Genomic DNA, 15,246 nt, shown 5'->3' on the forward strand with positions numbered 1-15,246 from the left:
AAGTAAATTCCAACTGCCTAAATGTCGACCGACCAACGATAGACATACCAAATTATTTGCCGATGGTCGGACGATGATCGAGGGCTGTTTGACGGACAATTCAACGACTGTTTCAACTGAAGAATTCGGCCACCGACGCAGGAAAAAATATAACTTGGCCCGACAAATACAAAATGTGTCGGCCAACAAAAAAATAGGTCGATGTCGGCCAAACTGCCGACTGTAGCTCGAATATTCCCATTTTGACTCAAAAACAGTCGGCCATTGGTCGTTTTTGGAATGTGACTGGAGTTTATACGAAAACACTTAACCATAAAATACTAATGAATGTGATAGATTTGTGCTATACAGTTTATTTGAATTATAGCGAGCGCAGCTCGCCGGCGCGAAGGAAGCGAGCTCTACCGGCAAGGCGTGTGTGAATAGAAAATTCGGACTAGTTGCACATTCATTCAACGGATTTTTTTGGCGTCAGTAAATCGGACCAGTAAATAAATGCCTTGTTTTAATCGTCCCAGTAATTCCCTGTAAATATGGTTTCCCATTTCACACTCTCACGAGAACAAAGTAAAAGACTATGTACATCATGCATTGTAAATAAAATAATTCCATTACATAAGACTAACAGAGTTGTCGTTCCTTCGAGTGACGTTACAATGGATTTCTTGCACATTGATCCCACAGAATTTTTCGGCGTCAGTAAATTTCGACCCACAATGCAATTTATCAATGTCGGACGATCTCACTAGACTTGATTCCTTCTCGCGAGAATCAAAGTAAAACTTTTGAGAAACAGATAAATTGTGTAATTTCAAGAATATCATGCTTTTTAAGTAAACAAAACAGTATATTTCACTTAGTTTTTTTTTTCAGGGTTTTTTCAAAGAGACAGACGACATTTGACCGACGTGAACTTTGACGTCACAATAAGGGGAAAGTACTCTAAGTAGTTATTGTAAATCTGCTGAAATTTAAATACTAAAATCTTCTTAAAATCTTGCAAAGCTAACGAATGGGGACATCTTTTTTTTTTAAATAGGAAACAGTTGTAACTTGCTCTCATTTGGATGAATGCTCACATTTATTTTATTCACTATATATTTACAGTAATTAATTTCAAGGAACGTTTTTTAAAAGGGGGCGCGGCAGCATCATTCAAAAAATATTTACAAGCAAAATGAAAAAGAAATTCTCAAAATCAGGGAAATTCTAATCCGGGTGAGGAATGGTGAGTGCGTAGTATGCATTTAGCTCTTTAACTGCTCAATGGTATCTTTATTTTCACATTTATGACATCCTCCCGGGAAGGGGGGGGGGGGGGGGGTCCAGAACCGTTTATCTTATATGATCAACAATTTTTTTAATACGGTAATTTTTTTTTTAAACGGGGGGGGGGGGGGGGGGGGGCTATATGATAAGTCAATTTTTATATGTAAGTTTAAGAAAAATGTCTGCTGCAAGAAAAGAGGAAATAAACTGCAATAAACATTATGTTAAAATCTTTATTATTCAACAACATTGTATCTGAGATAAATTCTATTTAAATAAATAAACAATCTTATAAATTATGAATAATGAAAATTTTATGGAAAAAATAGGCATGTTTATATTTCATTTTGCATTCAAATTCATTGACGTTACGTTGATACTTTTAATTTTAATGATTTATCATAATTCATTATATGATCACATGCTGCGCTCGCCCCAACGGTCGCACCGTAAAACATATTATCATTGTTAGTTTCTTGATCTTTGTTTCGTCTAGTAAAAAACGTTTATCAAAATGTTTGTTTTTCTTATAAATTACCATGTTGGGGATATGCTTATGATCCTTCTTTTTAATGTTATGTTTACCTGTTACTGTAGTTTTTCCTTGAACACACCCGTCGGCTATGTGACATTCATTATGCGATCAATCGCATGCATTCCGACAAGCATTTCCAAGAAGTGGATACTGGCATAGTTTCTCGCAAGAATATTCGAATTATCTTTAAAAATATGTTATTTTAAATTAAGAAAAAACAACAACAACAACATTTCTATTATGAAATTTTTAACTTAACAATGCATATATTTCTTTGACTGTCATATCTAAAACCCGCACAGCAATCAACCAATATTAACAATTTATTACTTTTATACTTCATAATTTGGTAATAATCAGGTAATTGTACCTTCCACTGCAAAATGTTTTGACTTCTTTTCTGTATCATAACAGAAAACACCACAGTAACTAGTTTTATCATAATGCAGACTTCAGGTTTGTTTGTTTTTTTTTTGTTTTTTTTTTTGTTTTTTATTTTTTTTTTTTTTTTTTTGGTGGGCTTTTTTGTATTGCTCTGAACATGATAGCAAAATAAATTGTCGTAATCTACTGTATTAAGTTTTAACATTTATCATTTCGCTGAAAAAGCAGACCCCTAACGTGAAAAGAAAATGAAACCAGGAAGTTGGCAATTAAAAATAGTTTGAAGTTTAATTACCTTTCATTTTATTTCTAAACTTTATCAATCTAATGCACGCCGTATAAATGATTTTAAAAATTTAAAACATTCATGATGACATTGCACACTATATCCATGTATAGAGAACCCCTATATAAATTATAAAGAGGAACACCGTTACATTGAATATGTTTTACCATATATAAGCATCTCATTTTTGCTTACAATTTGCTTTTTTGAATAACGTTAACATCGTAATACAACATGTAAGCATTTTTGCATATTGTGTTGTATATTGCTCAGGCTTACAAATATTCACTTATGCACGATAGATCATATGGATTTTTAAAGAAAAAATAATTAGTACTGCAAACGTCAATGCACAATAAAAACTAAAACTTTATTATTGAAAGAAAGTTTCATTAAAATTTACACATGAATTCAAACCTCTTTTAGATGGCAATCAAATGAAAAGAACGAATCTAAATTTAAAGCAAAGCAATTATTATATCTTTAACATCTCATAATTTTGTAAACATATCTTATCAGAACATTGAATTTAGATACAAATACGATGCTTCTTTAGGGTATTTCAAATTGTAAACACATATGTGCATAGGCGTCGGAACCCGGGGGGCTGAACATTAGGCACATAGCATCATAGATGGTTCAGCCCCCCCCCCCCCCCCCACTTTTTCTCGCAGGAAATATAATTATTCCTAATAAGGCTGAAATATGGAGAAGTTGTGGTCATAGGCATACTACCCCCCCCCCCCCCCTTTCCCGCAAGGATTAGGAATTTCATGATTTTGGGGAAAAAAATTTGGTGGGTAAGATATTTTTTTGGGACTATAGGTATACCCCTCCCCCCTCCCCCCTCCCCGGATTAGGATTTTCATGATTTTGGGAATTAGTTGTTTTTTTAAATATTTCTGAGGATTAGTCACCCCCTCCTCCCCCCCCCCCCCCCCCCCCACACACACACACTTTCAATTTGCTTCCGACGCCAGTGATGTGAGTGTCATTCATTGAATGATACGCGATAAACAATTTTTAATTGTAAGAAATGGTACGTAGGTCGTTATTTTGTTTACATATTTACTGCAGAAAATGGGGATCTCCATAATGAGTCATACGCCAAATTAAAGGTACAATGTCATGTAGTTTCGTTTTCAGCTGATACGCACGAAGATATTATGGCATTATAATTAAAACCGAAAACAAAAGAAACAGAAGAAAATTAGCAATTTAAAAGTATTTCTTTATATCAAAAGACAAAAAACGTAACTAAGAGTGTCATATTGACAGTCACGAGCATTTATAATGTACTGTAATAAAGTGAAACTGTGAGTTATCAGAGATCGTGCACTATTTTTATGTTTTTTCTGCCTACTGCAATGACTAAACACAACACACCATTCATTGAAAACACATCTGAAACACTCTGAAAAGATCTGAAACTAAGAAATCAAAGTAGGCCCAATGGCCATAAACTGGTTTACATGTATTTCTTTGTGGCAAGAATTTAGGACAACAAAACGGTGAATATTTTTTTAAAGATTTAATATCTATTGTTGAAATCATGCATCTTATGCATTTAGGTAGATCTATGTACCATATAGCATTTATATCATGAATAATTTATAAGAAAATTCCCAAATAACATATAATCAAATTGACTAAAAACAAACTTATATGAAGTTATATTGAAAAATAAGAATCTAAACGGCTTTGTAAAAAAAAATATACATATTTTAAAGCTCTAAGGCTCGTGTAATGTATTATTTTATCAAAATGTTAGTTGATTACTTGTACTTTATTTCAGGTTTTTGAAGTTATGAAAATTCTTTTGTTTAATATAACAACGGGGGAATCATAAAAGTAAAATGACAGGTATATTTTGCAGGTTCAAATATTAAACGGCAGAAAAGCAGTGAAAAGTAGCCCATTGATGTGATTGTCTGAATGTATGGTGCTCTACCCTGTACTGTTATGCTTTAAAACAGTTCAACAACAGAGCAGTTGTAAATTACACACAACAAACCCGATTTTGATGCGAACCTTATTACACAGAAACATTGGACGTTTATACATTTTACTCATAATTTCAATGATACGTATTTAGTTCATGTACATGTACAAAGAAATGTAAATAATCTATCCTTACGGGATCGGTGTGATGCATCACAAATCATCATACAGAAGTAATGTTGTCTTCCTATGGGATTTATTTTCCCTTAATATTCATGATGAATTTGTTATGTATTGCTACGGAACTTGTGATCATTTAATGGTTACATAAACTCTTGTTTTCCATGTAGCAAATGTATCTAGAAGCATAAGAGATAGTTTACCTGCCCTTTTCGGATGCGTCTTAACAGTTCTTTAAATGGCCCTGCTCTTCGACTAAAGATAATCTAGCTATCAAGAAGATTGCTGGTTTATCGGTTCTGTTGACGTACACATGTTTGCATTATCCCAGGAGCCATTAAACGTTGTTTCAACATAGAAATAATGCCGTACCTTTACTCTGAAATGAGTTTGAGATTTGGTTGAACATATGTAACCGTTCTTGGACGAATAAAACAAAACACCAAGACGATTGTAGGGTTCTATATTATATATTCTGAGCGTTACGTCGCATTAATCGTTTCACCCTAAAACAATACATAAAACATATAAGCACACCACTATAACAACACAACATTATAGACATCACAAACATGTATAACATACATTTACTTATAGGTCAATTATATCGCTTTACATTTAATCGCAATACACGATAAATCTGAATTTTATGTTAAATAATATTTCCCACTCTTAGAAACATCACTCTAATATATAGATTATATGAAAACTATTTACAATAATGAATTTCAACAAATAGTTACCAATTTATGGAACTAGGTGCACGACACTGCATATACGTAGTATCAATCAGCGGATCAGGCTCATTATATGACTTGACCTATTTATAATTTATACAATATATAAGATCTTGTCTACTATACAATCAAATATTTAAGACGTATACTGCTCACTGATATTTACATTGCACTGTAATCAAAACGTTCACTCTACACACTCATGCTTATATATTAACTTTATTTATTTATTTTAATCTAGTTTAGAATTGTATTTACTTAAAGAATTATGTTTTAAAAGAATAACTTACAGGTCTGAGTCTGTATGCTTTGTCTCAGTCTGAAACACACCTGTCTGATGGCTAGAAGTCTTGGTTGCAATTAAAGAATTACAGAACCAGAATACAAAAGAATATCTCCCGCCAAACTCTATCAGTAGTGACCAATACTGACCAATCACAAACCGTAAATATAAAAATACCTATCTTCAAATGGAATAATCCAAACCACTGAAATAAATAACCTCAACGGACTATACCATTATTTATAATAGGGGTGTTTAAGTTTACACACACTTGTTAGTATTAGTGCAGCGCAAAGAGTGAAAGATGGAAAAAATGAATGAATGAATAACTAAATAATGCTAAAAATAAAACTAAGTCAAACTATCACAAACTCCCCCCAGTTGTGAAATGACGTCCTCGTCATTTCAAACTGAGAACTGAAATAGCTATGATCATAAAAAACAATATATCTACAATTTGCTAATAATGTCTGAAATGCAACCTAATAAAATATTTCTTTCCTCTGACCGATTTGTGTTTTCTAAAATTTGCTTCAAAATACTCAACTCTTCTCTTCGCCTGTCGCAAATCTGATACAGCTGGTAATCGGCAAATCTCTTTGGCGGTCGTCTAGTTCTTGCAGATCTCCTTAACCCCATCTCATCACCAGGTTCAGAGCCATCACCCTCCTCATCTTGGGGTGCAGGGTCTTCCGCGGCTTCCCTTTCTGGCTGTGTAACCTCTTCTTCTACAACTCTAACTGGTTCCTTAGAAATCTCTATAGGAGTTCTTTGTACAGGTACCTTTACAACTTGGATCTCATATTCTGAGTCACTATCACTGATATCTAGATCTGCCACATCATTTTGCTGCTTCAACTCTGTTTCTTCTTCATTCTGTGTTGTGTCCTTCTGTTTATTGGCTCTTGGTTTGGGAATTGGTTTCTCCTGAAACTCTTGGTCTATGCATCCTATTGGCAATAGGAGGTTCCGATGAAGAGTTCGCTTCTTTCCGGTTCCATCCTCTCTCTGTACTACATAGACTGGTACTTCTTTGTTTGGCTGGCGCAATACGATGTATGCTTCCTCCTCCCACTTATCAGCTATCTTGTGCTTACCATCGAAAGCAACAACCTTGACAAGAACTCTATCTCCTTCATGAAGATCTATACCTCTTACCTTTAAATCATAATACTTACCCTGTTTCACTCTTGACCTATCAGCTGATTTCCTCGCCAGATGGTACGCTGTCTTCATTCTTGTTCTGAGGTCTTCTATGTACTTGGTAAGTGATTTTTTTTCTTGGTTGTTGATTCCGAAAGCAACATCAACTGGCAAAAGTGGTTCACGGCCAAACATCAATCTGTACGGTGATTGTCCTGTACTCTCATGCCTGGTACTGTTGTATGCCTGCACCAGGGGAGAAAGGTACTTCTTCCAGTTGGTCTTTTGGGCTGGATGGAGAGTTCCAAGCATGTTGAGTAGCGTCCTGTTGAATCTCTCACACATCCCGTTGCCCATGGGATGATAGGGAGTGGTCCTTGATTTCTTCATCCCTGTAATCAGACATAGTTCCTTGATGATATTTCCATCAAAATTTGCACCCTGATCACTATGTATTCTGACTGGAATGCCATAATTGGTAATGAAATTGTTGTAGAAAGCCTCTGCTGTGGTTTTAGCTGTAAAGTTCTTCGTGGGCACAGCCACAGCAAACCTGGAAAAATGATCTGTAATGATCAGTATATGCTGGAAGCCTCCTTTAGATGGTTCAAGTGTCAGGAAATCCATGCACACCAATTCAAGGGGGTATGATGTCTGGATTGGCATGAGAGGGGCTCGCTGGTTAGTTGGAACCTTCCTACGTAGACACCTATGGCAATTCTTGATCCATCTATCAATATCACAATTCATACCGTTCCAGTAGAATCTGTCGCGGATCAGTGATGTTACACGGTCACGTCCTTGATGTCCAAAATCATTGTGAAGATTTTTCAACACCACTGGAATCATATCCCTTGGAACTACTATCTGTTTTATGCATGCATCATCTATGGTAACTTTCCTCTTTAAGATTCCTTCTTCCATAATTAATAGATGAAAATTCCTAATAAGTGCTAGAGAATGAGCAGAGGTTGGTAGATCACTCATTCGGGGTCTCTTACCTGATTTGACATAATGCATCCACTTCTGTAATACTGGGTCTTTGTTTTGAGCTTCTTTCCAGTCAACCTGTTGAAATTGGGAAATTTCAGAATTTAACTGATTAACTAATTCTGAATCTACAGATAAATTCTCTACAAAAGGAATCTCTAACTGAATAGATTGACATAATGCTTTCATACATTCATCTGAAATAGAAGACATATCATTAGTTTGTTCAGTTAGTCTTGATAGTCCGTCTGCGTCTGAGTTCTTAACTCCAGGTCTGTATTGAATATCTAAATCAAAATTAGCTAAAGAAGCCAACCATCGATGACCTGCAGAGTCTAACTTGGCTGAGGTCAATACGTAAGTAAGTGGGTTATTATCTGTCAAGACTTTAGTCTTACTCCCTAGTAAATAATCCTTAAATTTGTCGCATACTGCCCACTTCAGTCCTAAAAATTCAAGTTTGTGAGCGGGGTAGTTTTGTTCTGGTTTAGTGAGGCTCCTACTGGCATAGCTGATGACTCTCTTCACATCTCCTTGTTTCTGATATAGAACTGCGCCGAGAGCAATCTTACTTGCATCTATGTGCAGTTCAAATGGCAGGCTGTAATCAGCATAACCGAGTATAGGTGGAGTTGCTAATGCTTCCTTCAATCTGTCAAAAGCATTCTGTTCCTCACTTCCCCACTTCCAGACTTTTCCTCTCTTCTTGCTTGATCTCTTACTATCTGTTGGTATGGGCATCAACTCTGATAAAGGTCTTGCTATCTTGCTGAAGTTTCTGATAAATTTGCGGTAATAACCGACAAAACCTAAAAATTTCCTAACTTCTTCTGGAGTTGTAGGTATGGGCCAGTTAAGAACTTTGTTCGTTTTCTCTGGGTCTGTGTCAATACCTTGATTAGAAACTATATGACCTACATACCTGACTCTTTCCTGAAAGAAATTACATTTCTTAGGGGAAAGCTTCAATCCTGCTGCCCTTAACTTGTCAAATACTTGTTGAAGTCTATCTAGATGTTCTTCATATGTTCTTGAGAAGATGATAATGTCATCAAGAAAAATAAAACAGATGTTAAGGTTCAATTCTCCAAGACAGTCTTCCATAAGTCTTTGGTATGTAGCCGGGCTGTTCGAAAGGCCAAAGGGCATCCTATTATACTCAAAGAAGCCTAAGGGGCCAACAGTAAAGGCTGTGCGCTCTTTGTGGCTCTCCTCAATTTCTATTTGATGGTATCCAGATTTGGCATCTAGAACTGTGAAGTAGGAATTGCCTGATAAACTGTCTAGGATCTCCTCAATTCTTGGAAGGGCATAGGCATCTTTCTTGGTCTTGTTGTTCAACTGTCGGTAATCCACACACATCCTTAAATCTCCGTTTTTCTTCCTCACCAAGACAACGTTGCTGGAAAATGGCGACTTGGATTTCCGGATGATTCCTGCTGTCAGTAGCTGTTGTATGTGATCTCTGACTTCCTTAAACATGGATGGGGGTATTCGCCTGTGACGCTGTCTAAAAGGTGTATTATCCGTCATCTCTATCCTGTGTTTGACTGTGGTGACGTGGCCAATATCTGTCTCACCCCAGGAGAAAATGTCCCTATTTCTCTCTATCACCTCTTTGGCCATGGCAAATTCCTCCTTTGTCAGGTTGTCTTGGGCAATATTAAAGTCTACTGCCTGGGACGTGTTGTCTCCTGCAGGAAATTCTGGTATGTCCTCCACAGTGACAGGCTGAATTTCTGCAATAATCGCTCTAGGTGGTACCCTGACAGTCCTTGTTGTCACATTGCTTACAGTCACCCACACTGTCTCTCTCTTCTGGGGATTATAGTCCACTAAGTTTGGGATGATGTCTAAATCTGCAGGAATTGCTGATTTCTCTGTTGTCTGAATAATTGCCATAGTCTGTTTATAAGGAAACATTTTGTCTGCATATCCTTCTATTGTCACTTCAGAATTTGGTTGGATAGTAATGGGATTTCTTTCCGCAGACTTGATTACTGCCAATCTGTATTTATTCTTCACTAACTCTCTTTCCCTTAATGCTAAACATCGAAATGTCCAATACCAGGGCTCATGCAGTCTTGATATCTGTAAGAATCTTTCTCCATGACATTCCTTTATTCCTCCCATTATGGAATTAAGAATGTTTGTCCCTAGTAATACTGGAACCTTCTGGTGATAATCTGTATCATTAACTACCAGGAATAAACATGTATACTGTCTGTCATCTCCTAATCCTTCTGATATGACATCTAGCTCTATCGCACCTTTATAAGGTAAATTACTGCCATCAGCACATTTCAACTCAAATAAATCTCTGATATCTTGAATTTCTACATCTTGCAAATTTTGTTCATAAAAAGATTCACAAATAGTGGAAACTGTTGATCCTGTATCTAACAATGCTGCTGTAGGTATTCCATTTATTCTTATCGTTACTTCTGTGTTATCTCCAATAATTCCTGGAACTTGACGCTGTCTATCAGTACAACCTAGCGTCCGCGTCTCGAAGCAGGTCGCTGTGAGTTTAAATCTCTTTTGTGGTCCAAGCGTACACGACAGCCATATTGTATATGTCCAACTTGTCCACATCTATAACAAACAACTTCTCCCTCATTTCTTCTCTCTTGTGGGTAATCTTTTCCTCTGTTTCTATAATTTCCTTGATATTGTTGATCCTGAAAATATCCTCCTTGACCTTGAAATCTTGAATTATGTGGTTTCTCAGTTTGATATTTCTGACGTACAACATCAATATCCTCTTTCATCTGATTCACTTTAGTGTCCATCTTTTGAATCATTGCTTTCAATTCATCCATCTTTGAATCACTGGTAACAGTCTGATGGATAGTGGCTTTCTTACTGGCATCTTTATGTCTGATCTTATCTTGTTCTACCTTCCTAATCGCCTTTCTTAATTCATCAAAGTCAATGCACTCTTTAAATATATGGCCAGTTATGTCCTTTAGGTTTTCTGCAAGTCCATTCCAGAACATGTTTCGCAACATCTGATCTGTGTTTGTTGGAACAATTTCACCATTTTGTATCACTTTATTCAATAGATCTTCTAATCGACAGCTCCATTCTGAAACATCTTCATTTTCTTTTTGAGATGCACTGTAAAACTGGGACAAAAGATTCTCATTGTCATCAACAATTCCATAGACGCTGTCAAATCTCTGCAAAATTTCATCAATGGATGCTTCTGTTCCGAGTCGCATCAGGACTCTTGCTGCATTTCCTCGAAGTGATCTTCTGATGCTCTGCAGAACTGCTGATGTCTTAACGCCATCTCTAATCAAACACTCAACTTCATAACGCCACAAATCATATGATGTTTCGCCTTTCTTATCTCCAGAAAAGAATGGCAGTTTCGGAGTGTTAGTGGTATATGATGTTGTTTCTTTTGGACTACTTGATGCATCATTATCCTGAGGCATGTCCATCTGCAATGTCCTTGGTGCCGCCCAATTAGCATAACTAATCAACCAGGATTTAAGTTCTTCTCCAGATTTTAGTTTTGGTTTTACTCCAAGTTCCTTGAAAGATTTAGCTAACTTTTGCAGTTCCTCCTGTGTAAGGTCCTCTTCTGACATGATGATTCAACACCTTATATAACTGAACTAATAACTTAAATAAGTTTCTATTCTAACTAAATTCTAAGCCGATAACCCTGAATAATCTGATAAATTAACTTAATTGGATAAATAAACTAAGTTTCTAAAATAAACTCTGAAAAAGAAAAAAATGTATAAAATGATTAACTGCTAAATAACTTAATTAGACCAATTAATAATTCTATACTAATTAATTTAAAGTTAAGAGCAATAAGTCAAATTCAATCAATAAGTTCTGAAAAAAATTTAACTAAATTTAAGTAAGTTTTAACTAAATAACTAAGTTCTAAATAAATAACTAAGTTATCTCAGTACTGCATGATTACTACTAATTACCCAATAATAAATCCTAATATGTAAAAAAAACAAAAGCGGAATGAAATAGACACGAAATAGAAGAAACCGACACGAGTTGATTAATATAAAGAAACCGACGCGTTTACTTAAATATTGAAGTCAAATAATCTGAATATCAAAACACAAAATATACCCAATAGATTTGTAAATATCTTACACCAATTGCATGTATACTTTACTCCTTACTCCATGATAGGCATAATTACCTTCGATGAAGTCAGACAGACAAACTCAATGAACTGATAATGTTAAATATACCGTTACTCTATAATACTCTAATAATCAATGATAAATGAGAGAGCTGAAATGAAGTGCAATGTTAGTAAACACTCTTTTCACACAGGGTATAGGGAGTAATACCAAGTTTAAGCTGCTGTAAAACAAGATATACTATTTATTGTGATATATTCAAATCAACCTGATTAATTCTTATCTGAAGAAGACGAACAGACCAGCCAGAACTTCAATACCAATGACTGATTATCAAATAAACACCAGACTTGCACCAAGAATTGTCAACTTTGTTTTCACCGGATGTTATTACAAAGTGTCAAGGTCGAATGTCAAAGTATAATATTTGTAAAAATTAAGATTTCGGATATTTCCGGATTTTAGTTCAAGCAAAGTTGTTATAAATTTTTGCTCTTTCGTACGTCTTTCTTGCTTTGTTTACAATTGATTTTATATATATTAAATGACTAAAAAAAATATATAGTGGCCAAAGAAATTGAGAAAATATAACAAAAAAATACACAAGTTTGGGATTGACCTACTTAAGTAGACAACAGCTGATCGCAATCACGTGATATATATCAACGTTTCAACATACAACTAGTTTGTGGTGCGCAATAGAAATTTCTTACCAATCAATGATTTAAATTCCTTATGAACATGTACACAACTTATACATTTCACAACACATTTACAAAGATTTCACAAAACACAAGACACAACACACACGAGGACGAGAATAGTAACACACGTGGATCTCCTCGAATAAACACTTCCGGTAGATGACGTCACCAAAGTGCGGGAAACTCCACGGATTGTTTTGGCGGGTCTTCGTCGGCCTGTACGTTCTCGTCTGGAATTCCGTCCTTGCACGGGAATGGGCGTGCGGGGGACGTCCACCAGATTGCCGTTGATCCTAAACCACGTTGGGCGCCATTTTTGTAACCGTTCTTGGACGAATAAAACAAAACACCAAGACGATTGTAGGGTTCTATATTATATATTCTGAGCGTTACGTCGCATTAATCGTTTCACCCTAAAACAATACATAAAACATATAAGCACACCACTATAACAACACAACATTATAGACATCACAAACATGTATAACATACATTTACTTATAGGTCAATTATATCGCTTTACATTTAATCGCAATACACGATAAATCTGAATTTTATGTTAAATAATATTTCCCACTCTTAGAAACATCACTCTAATATATAGATTATATGAAAACTATTTACAATAATGAATTTCAACAAATAGTTACCAATTTATGGAACTAGGTGCACGACACTGCATATACGTAGTATCAATCAGCGGATCAGGCTCATTATATGACTTGACCTATTTATAATTTATACAATATATAAGATCTTGTCTACTATACAATCAAATATTTAAGACGTATACTGCTCACTGATATTTACATTGCACTGTATTCAAAACGTTCACTCTACACACTCATGCTTATATATTAACTTTATTTATTTATTTTAATCTAGTTTAGAATTGTATTTACTTAAAGAATTATGTTTTAAAAGAATAACTTACAGGTCTGAGTCTGTATGCTTTGTCTCAGTCTGAAACACACCTGTCTGATGGCTAGAAGTCTTGGTTGCAATTAAAGAATTACAGAACCAGAATACAAAAGAATATCTCCCGCCAAACTCTATCAGTAGTGACCAATACTGACCAATCACAAACCGTAAATATAAAAATACCTATCTTCAAATGGAATAATCCAAACCACTGAAATAAATAACCTCAACGGACTATACCATTATTTATAATAGGGGTGTTTAAGTTTACACACACTTGTTAGTATTAGTGCAGCGCAAAGAGTGAAAGATGGAAAAAATGAATGAATGAATAACTAAATAATGCTAAAAATAAAACTAAGTCAAACTATCACACATAAAGTGAATAGAAAAGCTGCAAGGGTATTTCCATGATCTTTTTTAAGGATCGAATATAAGATCCGACTTCATAAACGTATTGATGTATCTAATGGTAACTTTGGTGGTGGAGAATATCTTGTCAATTTGTGATCCCATTTGGTTATCTTTGCTGTGTGATTTTGTCGAACATTATCATGTTGATAATGGTTTATAGTCCAAATATGACGAATGTAATCAATCCAAAATGACATATCTTTCCTCTTCTTAGAATAAAATTACAGTCAATTTTGCTATATACTTAACATGATGAGATAATCGATAGTCAGTTGAATTATACGAAAGTTAGTTACTTGTATTTGTATTGCTATTTGTATAACTTGAATTGGGGTAGTCTGGTAATCGTATGGCCCTATTCAATTTGTTCAATTTTTTGTATACCTAATTTCATTATACAAACAGAGTGTTTCGGACCTAACATTTGTATAACGGCGTATTTGCTACTAACTATTTTAAATAAGTACCATGCATACGGATTTCGTGGTTAAAATGTTTGTACACGTTTATTGTAATTATCGTGTTAAAACATCTCCTTGTTATTTTCCGTAAATCAAGTTAACAAGAGTCAAATAATGCAATTTCTAATCATTGATTTTTTTTTTCATCGGGATTCCAAACAATTTTCTTCTCTCGCATTTCATATTGCATGTATGTGCATGAACGGTACATTTTTTTCACTCTTTTTCAAAATCGCTGGATTTTATATTATTCAAATAATACTATTAAATACTGATTCCGACTGCCTTAAAGTCAATTCGTTTTATTTTGCTGTTTACATAAAAGAGGCGCGTCACCATCCAATGAAATCAAATACTCGAAATTTGATTGACAGGTTCAGCCAGATAGCCGATGTCCGATGCATGTTATGTGTGGTATTTGTACACAATCTTATCGTGTAAAAAATGCATGCTTATTACAACATCACCGCGTCATTTATGGTTGATTCATATTTTGTTATAACTGTGTAAAGCATGCTGATGTATTGTGCATTCCACAATTGTACCGATACCGAAACATCGTAGTCAGACTTTATCGGCAGTCTCCATTTTAAAACTGACTTAATTTTTTTGTTGAAAAAGAATACAATTTTGAATAAAAAATAATACAATGTATATTGTTTTCTACGAGTAAAAGGTTTGGAATGAATTCTAATAAAACAGTTCACACGGTTCTCGCACGCTTTGTTCGTAACGCTTTACAAACCTGATGTGACCCGCAATTCACGACTTCGTTGTAGTAGTAACAATGTTTTTCGTGCAAACATTTTGCTGAATGAAAGAAAAACTGAACAATTTAGATTTTTAATTCTAAAATTACAAGTTCTCAATA

General features: G+C 35.0%; 2 long non-coding RNA genes across 2 annotated transcripts; both read right to left on the reverse strand.

Moving 5' to 3' along the window:
- Positions 1 to 5,004: 5,004 nt before the first annotated feature.
- LOC136271596 (uncharacterized) lies at positions 5,005 to 5,669 on the reverse strand. Its single transcript, XR_010709537.1, has 3 exons — positions 5,623 to 5,669; positions 5,339 to 5,415; positions 5,005 to 5,101 (listed from the first exon to the last, which is right to left on the reverse strand). It is a non-coding gene; the product is annotated as an uncharacterized lncRNA (long non-coding RNA).
- Positions 5,670 to 12,393: 6,724 nt separating this feature from the next.
- LOC117687178 (uncharacterized) lies at positions 12,394 to 13,560 on the reverse strand. Its single transcript, XR_010709476.1, has 3 exons — positions 13,514 to 13,560; positions 13,230 to 13,306; positions 12,394 to 12,992 (listed from the first exon to the last, which is right to left on the reverse strand). It is a non-coding gene; the product is annotated as an uncharacterized lncRNA (long non-coding RNA).
- Between the last annotated feature and the right edge of the window lie 1,686 nt (positions 13,561 to 15,246).

Source organism: Magallana gigas, chromosome 9, assembly GCF_963853765.1.
Source record: "Magallana gigas chromosome 9, xbMagGiga1.1, whole genome shotgun sequence".
Taxonomy (NCBI): Eukaryota; Metazoa; Mollusca; class Bivalvia; order Ostreida; family Ostreidae; genus Magallana; species Magallana gigas.